Here is a 7,890-nt window from a genome sequence, read left to right as displayed (position 1 = left end):
GAAAGAAAGAAGAACATGTTGAGAAGAAAGAAAGGAGAGAAAAAATATAAGGAAGAAAAAGAAGAGAAGAAGGAAAGAAAGAAAGAAAGGAGGTGACAAAGAAAAAGAAAACTCCAAAAAAAAAAACAGCTATGTAACAAAAAAAAAACAAAAAGGAGAAACAAGGGGAAAAAAACCAAGCAGAAGAGGAGAAAAAAGAAAAAATGTTTAATTTGAAACATAATTAAAAAATAACTTAATATTCATCTAAAATAGACAATAATTTTGAAATCAATGTAACAAAATATAATAATTTACCACTTAAAAACAAGTATTCGATCATAAAGTACAAGTCAGAAATGAAGAATAGTAGAGGTAAAGAAGAAAAAGAATACTTTATTTTGGGCCTACATCGTTTCTTCTCTCTTCATATACAAAGCGACGACATTTCTAACTTGTTTGAGTGCCAAGGGTAAACGAAGTCGTTTACTCATCATCGAGCGTGGCAACAAGGGTGCATTCCGTTTGTCTAGTCATCGCCGGAAAGAGTTGAGGGACCACATTGGTGCTCAGACTTGAATCTGGAGGACTAGTATAGGTAATTTTGAATTTCGGGGACCAAAATGGGTAATCGCGTGAATCTTAGGGATCAAAATGGGAATTTAGTCGTATTACAAATTGTAGCACTAGCGATCCAACAGCTTTTGTCAACAAACATAGCCATCTTCCGCTAATGACTTGTGTACACAAACATTCCAGGCAAACACCAAATCTAACCTTTCTGCCAAATCTTGTAGGGGATAACAAAGAGAATTGAACAAGGTAGGGGTCAGATCCAGACTCAATGCTTATGAGCTAGCTGGTGGACTCTACAAATATTTTCGGGCAAGAGCTCGGACTTTCGTGTCAAAATGTGATGATGTGATCCGGGAGCCAGGCAAGTACAGGGGATTAAGAAGTGTCTGCAATTCGATAATTCATAAAATATGACGAGTTTAGCTTCGAGGGGAAAAAATATCAAATATCAGCATATTCATCTTCAACATTGAATCAAAAGGACAGTTAGCAACTTCCAAGTTCAGTTGTGTTATCAGGACCCATTCTTTCTTAGACACCATAGTAACATCCACATCCAATCCAATGTTGAAGGGGAGTATGTCGACTTAGTATTCCAGGAACAATGGGTATAAGAATAATTTCTCTGGATGAAAACCAAACAACTAAACTTATTTATCAGGATGCTGATTCCTGCACAAAGCACTTGTACTAGAGAAAGATAGAAATGGAATTTGGCAAACATCTGACAAACCCCAATTTGAGGATTTATCTTGTGATGATTTCAGGGGTTTTATCAATGATTCCACACACCTTCTATATGAAAATACAAGATTTTGCATTCCTTTCCTAGTTTCGCCTCATGAATGAAAACATGCTTATTTCGCACTAAAATGGATACATTCTTAATCTCCTCTTGATGCCATTCGATGCCGTGACTTGTGTGTTAAGTGGTTTCAGGATATAGAGTAGGAATGGACCGAAAGAGAGAAGGAAGGCGGGTACAAAGGAAGGAAGCATGAGGATTAAGCTTTGGAAATCTCCGCATGGGCGCGTGCGCGCACCTTGCGCGCCCGCGCGGATAGGGCAACGTGGAGCCAAAGCCAAGAGCCGGCTTGAGAAGCGGCTAAGCCAGGATCTTCATGGGCGCGCACGCGTACATCACGCCTTCGCGCACATTACAAGACGTCTCAACGGCGCGTGCGCGCCGATTTGCGAATATGATTTTTTAAGAAGTCACGTGACTTAGGCGTGGAGGCAGTTAAGGATCCCACTCTTGGAGAAACACCTTGGCGGGAAAAGCTCAAGAAGACCAAAGGAACAAGGGTTAAGGACACTTAGTTAGTTCATTTTCTAGATCTAGATATTTTAGGGAGAGAGGAGAGTGAGTTACACTTTTTGGGAGAAGAAGAGGGAGATTCCAAGCTTCACTAGGGTTCATCCTCATCTAATTTCTGAATTTTCAATGACTTTTTGGTGAGATCCATTGCAATTCTCACTCCACTTTGTTCATGTCATAGATTTTCTTCTCCAATTTCAAGTAGTAGATACAATTGATCAATTCTCATAGATCTAGAATTCAACTTTGTGATTTTGGATTTCATCTCTATTTTGGATTTTCATTGCTACTCTTTGAGATTTGTTGTTAGATCTTTGTGTTGCAATACTTTCAATTTGACTTTCCCTCTCATTTCACTATGACTTGCCTTCTTGCTCATCACATGTTTGATAAAATGACAACACTAGTTATGGAGTAGAATTTTCACACTTGGCATAGGGTTTGGTCCTTGGAAGAAGTTGAATAGTTGTCTCAATAGTTGATTTGGAATTAGGGATTGCTAGTTGGCTTGGAGTGCACTAAAGCTAGATTCCCATAAGGTGAAGCTAGGACTTGTGACTCAAGTTGATTGCTCTCATTTGACTTCCCTCTATACCTAGGGGATAACTAAATGAAGCAAGGCCTAATTGTCGTCAACATTGGATAGACTATAAGGATAGAATTTCTAATGCCAACCCTAAGCCAAGTCTTTTGATAATTGATTGTTTGTCCCTCATTACTTTGCAAAAAAACCCTCAAAGAATTCCAACAAGGCTTACTAAACCAATAAGATGCACACTTTGGCAATTCCAAGGGAGAACGACTCGGGAGAATAGTACTCTCGGATATAGATTGTAGATTTGTTTGATGAAGGATTTTGCGTCGGTTTAGACTATACTACGATTGATCATTTGATAATTTCTATACCGGCAAAAATTCATTTGTCAACATCTATGAAAATCCACTCTTCCAATGCAAAGTAATTTGCAAAGTATGTAAAGGAAATAAGAGTATAGGGTCTATTGCAATGAAATATTGAAACACTGTTTGGAAAAAACATCAATAAATCCAGAAAGAAAAACTGCAACATTAAGTTTATTCATTTACTGTGAAGGAATCTGCAATGATTTATATTGAATTTCACCAATTTAATACAAATGTAACTTTTACTCTTTTATTCATAACAAGAACAAAAACTGTTTCATGTTCACATTTCGAGAGATGCAATTTTTACAGAATAAGAACATGACTGAGAGGGTTTTGACATTATCAAACTAATTAACAAATAAAACAAGGAAAGATTCTATGATTTTGTTGGGTTTTTTTCTCTCTTTTGTGAGGCCCAAGTCCAATATTTTGGGGGTGTATTCTTGCACCCTAGTGTAACAATTCTAATTCAGATTTTGGAGGTCATTTGAGAGAAAGAGAGTAGCCACCAAAGAGAGAAAGAGAAGGGGAAAAATAGAATTCTCGTTTTTGCCCAAAGCAGTAAATTTCAAATGGCAGTTTCTCATTTGTTCACCGTTGGATCGTCTTAAAATTTAAACTGTGTGTTTCTATCATCTTGTTCTTCATTCTGGTCAGTGAAGATGTTGATTGAAGATTTTCAGTGAGAGAAATTGGCTTCGCAAGAGATAAATTAGGTTTCCCGTTTTTACACAGAGCAGCAATCTTGGAACGGCAGTTTCTCATTCTTTCACCGTTGGATCGACGTGAAATTTGAACTGTAAATTCTTCATATCTTATTCTTCATTCTGGACGGTGGAGATTTTAATTGGAGGCCTACAGAGGGAGAAATTAGCTTCGACAGCAGCTCTATTTTTTGGGTATATTTCATCTTCTTGCTTTTCATTTGTGAGCATTGGTGCTTTGATATTTTGGCTGGTTATATGCACATTTTTGTGCTTTATTTGAGACTCTCTTGTATCTCATTTGATTATAGTGGAGCTATTTCATTGGTCTGGACGACTCGTGGTTTTTACCTCTCACATTGAGGGAGTTTTTCACGTTAAAATCTCGGTGTGTTCTTATTATTGCTTTACTTGCTATATTTGCTTGTTATAGTTGCTGCCATATTGTGTTGTGAGTGTTTTCATATTGTTCTTGTGTTGGACATTTGTGTCGTTTCCGCTGCTAGGCTCTTTCATACTGGTATCAGAGCTTGTTGGTATTTTTCTCGACTTGTGATTTTGTGAACAATGAAAGCTAATACTGATACTAGTAGGATGATCACTCTTAATGGTCCTAATCATCATTATAGATTACCTTTATGTAAAGTTCGTGTACCTCTTGGAAGAAGCTCTTAATGCCATCATCATTACGAGCGTCATGAAGCAACATAAACCAGGTATGTATGATGCGTCAAGGAAAATATTAGAGAAAACATAAATCCCTTAAAGAGTTTACGTAATTAAGTTTATAAAGTTCTTCACTATTGTGCATTGGCTCTTCCATTTTGTTCCCCAGCCAGATCAGGTAAGGGAGTTCAGAGTAGAGAGAATGTATAGCCATACACACTAGGAAAATAGTTAGTTCTAAAAGTTAAGTTCCCCAATACTTCATCGTATGAACATAAAAAAAGAACAGCAATTTTTTTTATCAGAGGAGCAATATAATTTTTATCTCAAATATAAAATAATTCTCAATAAAGGATATGACCAGCTGTGACATACAGAGACCACCAGATCATTAAACCTATCTACCGATTTTAAGTATCTATATCAAGAATGTTAAGAAATACGCTGCTGAGTAAAAGAACATTACAAATAAAAGCAGTGCACAACCAAAAAAGGATAATCATAAGATCAAATTTTTTATTTAAAATTGGATTCTGTATCAACTTGTAACTCACATAGCGCTGGTAGTCCATGCTAAGTCCTGAACAATATCGAGAGCAGCATGCAGGATAAACTGATGCAGCTGAGCGGCATCCTCTTTCTGTCATAGAGTAGCACAGGATCACAAACGATGAATATTTTGGAAGAACAATATTCCCTTCTTTCCAAAATGACACAAACTAAAGTAATGCACTAGATTCAATTATTCAAATAAGTCTGTACATTAATTCTTTAAAACAAACTATTATGTAAATTAAATTCCTCTATAGCATTTTCAACCATCAATGAACCTCTTGAATCATATGAAAACCACTTCTATAGTTTGAAGGACAAATATCTAAATTCTAACCATAAAAATAAATAAATAAATTCTTAAACTTTAGCATAAAAAAAAAGAGAGGAAAAAATCATACTTTAGCAGCTACTCCAACTTCAGCTTCTTAAATAGGAATATCATTTCTGCTAACAATGATGAAACAAGCAGTGGTTGCCATTATATAATCCCTGCAAGAATGGCAAAAACGCAAAAGCATTACACGATGATATTATAATCAAAATCACAAACAAAGCAATAAAAAAATCATAATTTTGGATAAGATCTAAGCTCAAATAGACAGCGAAATAAAAAATCAAACCTTCGAATAAGAATGGGAAGCAATCAAGGATTAAGTTATCGTCCAATTCGGTCAATTTTGGCAGTTGGCGAAAGTGCAGTGGAGCAATTGCGATATTGTGATGAGTGAAAAATTGGAATTTCAGAAATAGCAAAATTTATATCACATTTAATTTAAATTGCAAAAAAAAAAAACATTAAAGATTGAAACACAATAATAAAAAAATTAATATTCAAAATTTATATATAACTTGCAATGATTTTTTTTTAAGCTTTTAAGAGAGTAGTTAGAGTAGTTATTTTCTAAGATTATAAAATTAGCATTTAATACCAATAATTTAAAAATATATTATATTAAATTTATAATTATAAAAATAAAAATAAGTTTTTAAATTTTAAACCCATCGTTGAACACATAATCCTTCAAATACTACGCACAACATCAACCCCAACAGGTCAAGTTTCTCTACAATGAAATACAAACGCATCAGCCATTGGTATATAGGTCTAGTGACCCATTAAGACATTTGGCCTATTACGGTTATCCTAATCCTTATGAAGAATGGCCTCAACACCATACTGATTAGACTCAGTTGCTAGAGGATCTTGTTCGCTGCTGCTATAGAGTCGGTTGGTTGAGGCGTTGTGGTTGGAGTGGATACACGCGTTACAATTGGGTGGTGTAGCAGTCACAGATCCTTGTCCATTGCCGGTGACATCTTCACTACTCACCTTTGTTGGTTCTCTCTCCAATCGGGTCTGCTTCTGACTGCGTTTGTCGAGGAGAATACGATGCTATTTCTCTGAACTGTTAGACCTTCTCGCTGAAGCATCGCCCACCGTTCTGCTCGCCATCCATGACTGCGAGCATCTTGTTCATTGAGCTCGTTGCCCATCGTCTTTTCTTCGTCTTCTCAGCCACGCTTCCGCTGCCGTCGCGATCAGTTGCTTTTGTCGTCGTTGCCGTGCTCGAAGTCTCGAACCCCTTTCCACATTTATGAAAAATTACTTTTTCATATTGTTCTTGCCTGTAGAATAGGTCGGCTCCTCGTATGGAACGTCATCCGAGCTTTATCTTTGGAAGGCTGCACTGCTAACTCGTAGGTTCCGAGCTTTTCCTTTCAACTTGCGTAGGTGTGGACAATGAAGAAGAAGAGAGGGGGGAGTGTACCTGCAAAGCACTCCAATGCTTAAGTCAGTATGAGATTCAAGTCGGAAGTGTCTGAAAAAGATACTTTTACTTTGCTTTTATATGATCGGTTCTTCATCAGTAACGACTTCTCCTCAACATCTGTCTTGGTGAGGATTGATAACGTATCTGGTCATTATGTCATCCTTTATTCGGCGGTTTTGATCCATAACGTCGGTTTTGCCGAGTTATTGCTCATGAAGACCGTATTTATAATGTGTATTTATGGCCGAGGTGTGACGTGTGATGCCGAGTTCTGTAGGTGTAACGACCATATCACAGCCCCCAAGCTTAGCCTGAAATATTTTTAATGAAGCAGGTTGAGCTTTTTGATGAGTTATAACTCGGTTAGATTGATTAGTTATGGAGCCCCCAGTTCAACGTTCTTCATTAAAAAGAATGTTAGTGGGGAAAGTGGGGAGTCGTGTCAAGCCATTAGTAAGGAGAGAGAAAGATGTTGTGTTTATTAAATGGCTTTTTACATTTCCAACACAATCTGTACCGTTTGATGTGATTGAGTTTTGAGGGTTAAGTTTAAATTTGGTTACCCCTGACCCTTGGTCTTGCTTCTTTGGAAACAGTATGAGTAAAAGAGGTATGCATGTTCTTTATATCCTTTACTGATTTCTCATTTTCTTCTTCTTCTTTTGTTTTCATTGTCTGGGTTTGCTTATGAGTTTTGAGAAGGATAAAAAGAAAAGTATTGATTGGTCTTATGATTGGGTTAGTGAAGATGTTAAGTCTCGGGTATCTTTATTTTGTGATGAGGCTGCTGTTAAAGAGATTGATGCTGGTAAGGTTGTGAGGGTTGGGTTTGGGGTGCAGGTGGAGTTGTTGCCATGTAGTGTGGAAGATAGGGTTTATCACTGGGGTCAGGGGTTTGAGTACTTCTATATGTATAGTTGCGTTTTGGAGGAATTGAGGGTTAAGTTGCCTTTCACAGAATTTGAGTGCCAAATTCTGAAGCAGCTAAATTGTGCTGCTTCACAATTGCATCCTAATGGGTGGGTGTTCTTGAGGTGTTTTGAGATATTAATGGAAATTCTTGAGGAAAGGCCTTCTGTGGATTTATTTTTTTCCTTGTTTCAAGCTAAAGGGGTTTGGAAAGGGGGGTGGGTTAATCTAAACAGTACTCCTGGATTTGGCATTTTCAAGTTGTATAAATCTTCCTTTAAAGATTTCAAAGAGATGTATTTGAAAGTGAGGAGTGTGGAGAAGCAGTTTCCTTTTTACACGGACGAGTTTGTAGCGGAGAGGTTTCCACTGTGGTGGTGTTCGGAGCCTCAAAATATACTCGGCCCCGAGGTGATAACTCCAAGGAATGTGTGCATTATTGAGTTTCTCGTGGAGCAAGTTGATCGGAAGGATTTGATATCTATGTTTGAAATTTTAAAGTGGG

General features: G+C 37.1%; 1 long non-coding RNA gene across 1 annotated transcript; it reads right to left on the bottom strand.

Annotated features, from left to right (window-relative positions):
- Window positions 671-4,223, bottom strand: LOC110266007. The gene is made up of 2 exons (XR_002352821.1): window positions 4,118-4,223; window positions 671-941 (listed from the first exon to the last, which is right to left on the bottom strand). It is a non-coding gene; the product is annotated as an uncharacterized LOC110266007 (long non-coding RNA).

The sequence above is a fragment of the Arachis ipaensis genome, chromosome B08 (assembly GCF_000816755.2).
Source record: "Arachis ipaensis cultivar K30076 chromosome B08, Araip1.1, whole genome shotgun sequence".
In the NCBI taxonomy this organism is placed as follows: Eukaryota; Viridiplantae; Streptophyta; class Magnoliopsida; order Fabales; family Fabaceae; genus Arachis; species Arachis ipaensis.
This window is presented reverse-complemented; position numbering and strand designations above follow the sequence as displayed.